We start from the raw sequence: 7,721 nt of genomic DNA on the forward strand, positions 1-7,721 counted from the left end.
GTCATAGTAAACACCCTCTTCCAACAACACAAAAGAAGACTCAACACATGGACATCACCAGACGGTCAATACCAAAATCAGATTGATTACATTCTTTGCAGCCGAAGATGGAGAAGTTTCATACAGTCAGCAAAAACAATACCAGGAGCTGACTGTGGCACAGATCATGAACTTATTGCCAAATTTAGACTTAAATTGAAAAGAGTAGGGAAAACTACTAGACCATTCAGGTATGATGTAAATCATATCCCTTACGATTATACAGTGGAAGTGACAAATTGATTCAAGGGATTAGATCTGATAGAGTGTCTGAAGAACTATGGACAGAGGTTCGTTACATTGTACAGGAGGCAGTGATCAAGACCATCCACAAGAAAAAGAAATGCAAAAAGGCAAAATGGTTGCCTGAGGAGGGCTCACAAATAGCTGAGAAAAGAAGAGAAGCTAACAGCAAAGGAGAAAAGGAAAGATATACCCATTTGAATACAGAATTCCAAAGAATAGCAAGGAGAGATAACAAAGCCTTCCTCGGTGATCAATGCAAAGGAATAGAGAAAAACAATAGAATGGGAAAGACAAGAGACATCTTCAAGAAAATTAGAGGTACCAAGGGAATACTTCATGTAAAGATGGGCATATTAAAGGACAGAAATCATATGGACCTAACAGAAGCAGAAGATATTAAGAAGAGGTGGCGAGAATACACAGAAAAACCTTACAAAAAAGATCTTCATGATCCAGATAACCACAATGGTGTGATCACTCACCTAGAGCCAGACATCTTGAAATGCGAAATCAACTGGGCCTTGCGAAGCATCACTATGAACAAAGCTGGTGGAGGGGATGGAATTCCAGCTGAGCTATTTCAAATCTTAAAAGATGATGCTGTGAAAGTGATTTACTCAATATGCCAGAAAATTTGGAAAACTCAACAGTGGCCATAAGACTAGAAAAGGTCAGTTTTCATTCCAATCTCAAAGAAAGGCAATGCCAAAGAATGATCAAACTACCACACAACTGCATTCTTCTCACACAGTGCAAAGTAATGCTCAAAATTCTCCAAGCCAGGCTTCAACAGTATATGAATCGTGAACTTCCAGATATTCAAGCTGGATTTAGAAAAGGCAGAGGAAACAGAGATCAAATTGCCTAATCTCTTGAATTATCCAAAAAGCAAGAGAATTCCAGAAAAACATCTACTTCTGCTTTATTGACTATGCCAAAGCCTTTGACTGTGTGGATCACAACAAACTGTGAAAAATTCTCCAAGAGATGGGAATTCCAGACCACCTTACCTGCCTCCTGAATAAGCTGTATGCAGGACAAGAGACAACATTTAGAACTGGACATGGAATAACAGACTGGTTCCAAATCAGGAAAGGAGTGTGTCAAGGCTGTATATTGTCACCCTGCTTATTTTACTTATATGCAGAATACATCATGCAAAATGCCAGGCTGGATGAAGCACAAGCTGGAATAAAGATTGCCAGAAGAAACATCAATAACCTCAGATACACAGATGACACGATGCTTATGGCAGAAAGTGAAGAAGAGCTAAACAGCCTCTTGATGAAAGTGAAAGAGAAGAGTGAAAAATTTGGCTTAAAACTCAACATTCAGAAAACTAAGATCATGGCTCTAGTCCCATCACATCATGGCAAACAATGGAAAACAGGGAGAGACTTTATATGTTTGGGCTCCAAAATCACTGCAGGTGATGACTGCAGTCATGAAATTAAAAGATGCTTGCTCCTTGGAAGAGAAGCTATAACAAACCTAGATAGCATATTTAAAAGCAGAGACATTACTTTGCCAACAAGGGTCCATCTAGTCAAAGGTATGGTTTTTCCAATAGTCATGTATGGATGTGAGAGTTGGACCAAAAAGAAAGCTGAGCACCAAAGAATTGGTGCTTTTAAACTGTGGAGTGGAGAAGACTCTTGAGAGTCCCTTGAATTGCAAGGAGATCAAACCAGTCCATCCTAAAGGAAATCAGTCCTGAATATTATTGGAAGGACTGATGCTGTAGCTGAAACTCCAATACTCTGGCCACCTGATGCAAAAAACTGACTCATTTGAAAAGATCTTGATGCTAGGAAAGACTGAAGATGGGAGGAAAAGGGGATGACAGAGGATGAGATGGTTGGATGGCATCACCCACTCAGTGGAGAGGAGTTTGAGTAAATTCCAGGAGTTGGTGACAGACAGGGAAGCCTCGCATGGCATGGTGTAGTCCATGGGGTTGCAAAGAGTCTGACATGGCTGAGAGACTGAACTGAACTGAGTTGAAATGTACAATGTCTTGAAGGACAATAAAGGCAAGTGGACCCAATGGGAGGAACTTATCAATTCAGAAAAATAAAGAAGTTTCAGGTAAAATTCAGTTCTAAAAATTATGCCAAATTTTTGTCAATTGAGGTCATTAATAAGAGCAATTTCTATGTGATATTGAAAAATTAAATTGCAGTGAGATGAGATGCATATAGGATGTGAGGATAGGGCAGTGACACAAAGGGGTTACTCATGTTTATGAAGCAGGAAATGGGGGGGGGGGGATCTGTGGAAAGGGTATGGAGTAAAGATACATTTTGATATGGGGAGACTTCAAAACTTTCTTTAATGAAGAGCACTATTCATCACAAAAGGGTGAAGTAATCCCTCAGGATCCTGAGCTGAAAAGCTGTCCATCTGGTGGACTGCCCTGGGACTAGAGTTGAAACTACTCCCAGACATTAAGTGGCTAACCCCTAAGAGCCCTTGGGTTCTATTCCTACCACAATGTAAAACAAAAGATCCTGAAGTGCCGGGGTCCACCCCCGGTGGATCCAGGGAAATTCGAAGCGTAGACGGCGTAGGCGATGAAAACTTATTTGTTTATTAATATAAGAATATAAGATTAGATTAGGGAGAAACAGTGTAGTAGGAAAATTAAGTGGAGAAAGAAGGCTGAATAACTTGGCTCACAGGGAAGGCCAATTAAGTTCCAGACAAGGAGCTTGCACCATGTACGTTGGGCCACCGGCGCCCACTTGAATATCGAAGGATGCCCCGCCTTAGGCTCCCTTTCACGGGGGTCTTAAAAGCCAGGGCAAGTAAGTAGACGTGGTGAGCCGCCCTGCTCCAGATGGGAATTCAGCCTGAAATTAGATTAAAGAGGAGAGGGAGAAAAAGAGAGAGAGAGAGACACGGGGGGAGCCAGATTCCCAAGAAACTAGGCCGAGAGACTAGTCCGAGAAACTGGTCCATCCTTTATTGTTCAGAAGGCTTTCTATACTTTTGATAATACACGGAGATCAATGGGTAACACAAAGTTATGCAGCGTTAGCCGCCCAGATTCTTAATCAAAACCAGGCTTTTCTCTCTGCATACCTAGTTGTATACACGTCTTAGGTGATTTACATTATCTTCTGGCCAAAAAGGGCCAATTAACATTTTATAGCCTTTTTTCTGATAAGGGTTTGTTAACTAGAAGACTTATTTGTGTTGATCTTCCCAAAGTCTGGTGCCACTCTCAGAAAGCACTAAATAAAGTTACATTCTTACATAGCAAAGATACAGCGACTTATAACAAGTAAAAGGAGTACAGTGATTTGTAACAAAAGAAAAGTAATTAACTCAAAAGTCTAGTGTTGCTAACATCAAAACTACTATATATCTTTTTCTACATCCCGAGTACATTGATTAACATCTTCCCAGGTGCCTAAAAGATAAAGAATATGGAGGCCTGGCAGCAATCATTGAGTCAACAGTGAAAACCTGTCACCGATATGATTTTTAGCTCTTTAGAAAAGGCTCTGTATCTTTAAGGTGCTTTTAAGCTTTGTGCCTCTTGCGGTTGGGGGGCTGTAAGCAATTCACAAGCTGTAAGAGGTCCAGGGGAACCTGTTAGGCAAGCTAGAGAGCTATCAGAGGGGTTTAACTGAAACATCCCTTTCAAATGCAGAAGACTAAAGCCCTGATTTGAATTTTTCCGAGAACATCAGAAGAGCAGAGTACAAAAGCCGGCAGATTTTTGTTTTTTGAGGGTACATGCTCAGGAAATTCCAGGGGGACACCCTGAAGCCTGATCACGTCCTTGCTTTTTGTCAGGCTTCCTTCCTCACGACCTTGTCACGGGCGGGATTCCTCCCGCTGGCTTCCAGCACTGAAGGATGCTTGGAATACAGTAGGGAGAGCCTAGAAAGCAGCACACAAGGATTAGACATCTCAGGGATCAAATTTATACAAAAACTCCAAACTCTGGGCGTGGCCAGTGAGGACAAGAATCTGTTCTGAATAACAAAAGGCCAAACACAAGCAACTGAAGCAAGGAGAGCAGGAGCATCTACAGAAGGCATTGCAGCCTGAGAAGCTCTCCAGAGCTCCTTCGGAAGCTGAGCAAACCAATGAATGTATGACCTGCATTCTGGGTAAGGGGACGGATGAATCCTGCGTTCTCATAATTCTGTCCTGATCTCTGATTTTGATTATATAATTTATCTACGGCCTCCAGAGTTAGTTCTTTTTGTTTGATTTTTCACGTTTAGTTCCTTCCTTTTCTCAGTCTCTCCACATTTTTAGGGACAATGGTCCATAATTTAGGAAACAGGAGAGAAATGACACTGAGTTCTAAAATTGTCCGTGAATAAATGATAAACAGAGGGGTCTAAAATAAAAATTCTATATTCAAGATTCTCAGAACAAAAAGGAACTTCAAAGAAAAGACTACTTTATTACATCCAGAAAAAAGAAAGACATATAACTTTTAAAGTCACATTCAAGCCGAATTCCTGTTAAAATCTGACCAAAAAAACTGAAGAAGTTTTCCATCATACTTATTTCACATTAATAATGAATTTTCAACCATTTCTTTGAGATATGAAGCAAAAATTAAGATGAATTAATATCCATAAAAAGAGAAAAAAACAAGGTATGCAATCAACTTTTTGCTTTATCTAGAACATCAGAAAAAGAACATCAGTGTTAAAAATTGACAACAGTTAAGAAAAATGGCTAATACACAAGACAAAAATAAAACAAATATAACTTCAACATATAATAAATCCAAAATATACTTTATCTGCAATCATTAATTGGTGGATGTCATACAGACACTCATAAAATGTTTTAAAGATGGCACAACTTTAGCACAATGGATGAATGAAAAAGGAAATTAAAGAGAACAATATAATTACACTGAAAAAAATAAAGTCAATGAATTTCCATCAGTCATAAATAAACATTGGAATACATAATACAAAAAAAGTCATATTTGTTTAAAACATTCCAAAATACTATTTGTCATAATAAGAATGGTAAAAAAGAACAACAACAACAAAAAAAAACACTTTTGATTGGGTCTGAGATAGGTTCATCTTTATTCAGTTCTTCTTTGTGGGCACTTGTGAAAGAGTAAAGGACCGGTGACTCATTGACAAGGATGCCGGACAAGATATCTAAGGCCATCAGGCCATTATCCTTCCTCTGATCACCTTAATTAGCATATCTTTCACATCGTTGTTTCTCAAAGAGTACATCAGTGGGTTCAGCATGGGTGTTACTGTCCCATACAACACTGCAATGATATTATCCTCATCTTGGGAAGATTGAGAGTGTGGGCACATATACATTAGGATTTGACAAATGCAGACAAAAATAATACTTATGAATGAGAAAACTTGATAGCATAAAGATGTGAACTTTTTGTCAAAATTAATATATAAATTTAACATAATTCCAACTAAAACTACTATTTTAGAACTCAACATGGGAATTCTAAGGTTAATCTGGAAAATAAACACATGAAAAAGATTTTGAAATTAAAGAGAATAAGTAATAAGAGAATATAGTTCTATTGTATATTAAGTATATTATAAAACTAAAACTTTTACTTCAGTTTCATATTGGCACAAAATTAACCACAAAAAATAGAAATAGTTGATTGCCCAGGTAAAATTTATGCATATAAAAGTTTATTATGTGACAAAGAAGGCATAATAATCACTTGAAGAGAAATATAGAAGACATTTCTAATAATTATTAGAAACTGACTTATTTAAATACTTCTCATTAACAGTAAAATTAACTCCATGTACATAAGTTAAGACACAGAACCAGAAGAGTCAACCGTTAAAAGATGGAAAGTCATAAGAGGTGAATTGGTAAAAATTTTGAGTAAAGAATAATCTCTTGTAATTGTTTCCTGTTTGTAAAATGGAATGCTTTGAGAATTTTATGAAAGCTACATGGCCCCTTCCCCCAGAATAATGCAAATATAGACAAAAATTTTTTCATATGAATTTGGGAAATTTACAGTTTCAGATAGATACCTTCCAAAAATTTTTGGTGAAAGAGTTCTAATTAAGCTTAAACACACATAGAAAAAAAAAAGAAAATAATATAAGTATCAAAATAGAATACATACATATACACATAAAGCCAAACAAAAGCTAGTGAAAATGTTACAAAAAATATGAAAACTTTTAGTGGCCATTGATAATTTATAAAATTTATAAATTTTTTAAGACTTAAAATGCTTTTAAAGAGTTCTCCAATTAGGAAATTTATATGTACTATATTAAGAAAAAGCACAGAATAAAGGATTCTACTTATGCAAAACTTCATCTGTATAAAAAGATTGCAAAGAAAAATGCTGAAAATTAAATGTTGTTAACTGTTAAACATCATTACCTTTGTTGAGATTTTGATTTATAGTTACTTGCATTTAAAGTTTTTTTTTTTGCTTCTTTGTTTTCTAAAAGTGAAACTGCATTGTTTTTCTTCATCAATTTCATGGGAAATATACATTTATAATCTATAAATGGCATGTTCATTCATTCTTCACATAGATGGTGAAGGATAGAGCCTTGATCTTACTCTTAATGCCATCAAATGAATCAAAGACAGAGATGTGGAAAGGAAATATTGACACCTAAATATTTGACAAGGTAAGATAGTATTCACAGATTAAGCTAGCAAAAAGAATGTAAGATATTAATGGATTCCAAAAGCTTAATGTCCATGTACAATTTTTGGTGGAAACACTTGAGTATATTATACAACAATTCAAGAATGAACAAAATCAAGAATGTCAGAACAAGGAAGATCAAGTATTAAAGGACCAATAACAAGACATGAAACTACTTAAACAAAAAAGTCTAAATATGTGCAGTAAATGCCTTCCATATTTCCTACCAATACCACACAAAAATCTGGAAGTAGGTGGAAGTTTTTTGGTAATTTTCTCTCTTTATATATTTTATTAATAAAATTGATGATTTAAAAATATTCCTTTAACAGACTCACAGATACAAAAAACAGACTAGGGGTTACCAGTGGTGGAGTGGGGGGCCAATGTAGGGATTTTGGGAAGTGAGAGGTATAAACCACTGTGTGTAAAATAGGCTCAGGGATGTATTGTACAATATGGGGAATACACAGCCAATATTTTATAATAACTGTAAGTAGAAAGTAACCTTTTTAAATTGTATTAAAAATAAAATTTTAAATTAATAAGTTTTTTTAATAAAAATATTGCTTTAAGTATATCTTTAACATTACTTTCATAATCAAAACAGGAGCAAATGGTATTCCTAAAGGGTATTGAACTTTTGGATATGATTTGATGAAAAGGGTGGTGAAATTAAATGCAAAAGGTTAAAATATTTTGCTGAAGCTTATTAGTGTTTTCAATAAATGATTCTTATCTAGACTGATCATTTAAGTGCTGTATCCTCTATGCA

This window comes from Capra hircus, chromosome 15, assembly GCF_001704415.2.
Source record: "Capra hircus breed San Clemente chromosome 15, ASM170441v1, whole genome shotgun sequence".
NCBI classification, from domain to species: Eukaryota; Metazoa; Chordata; class Mammalia; order Artiodactyla; family Bovidae; genus Capra; species Capra hircus.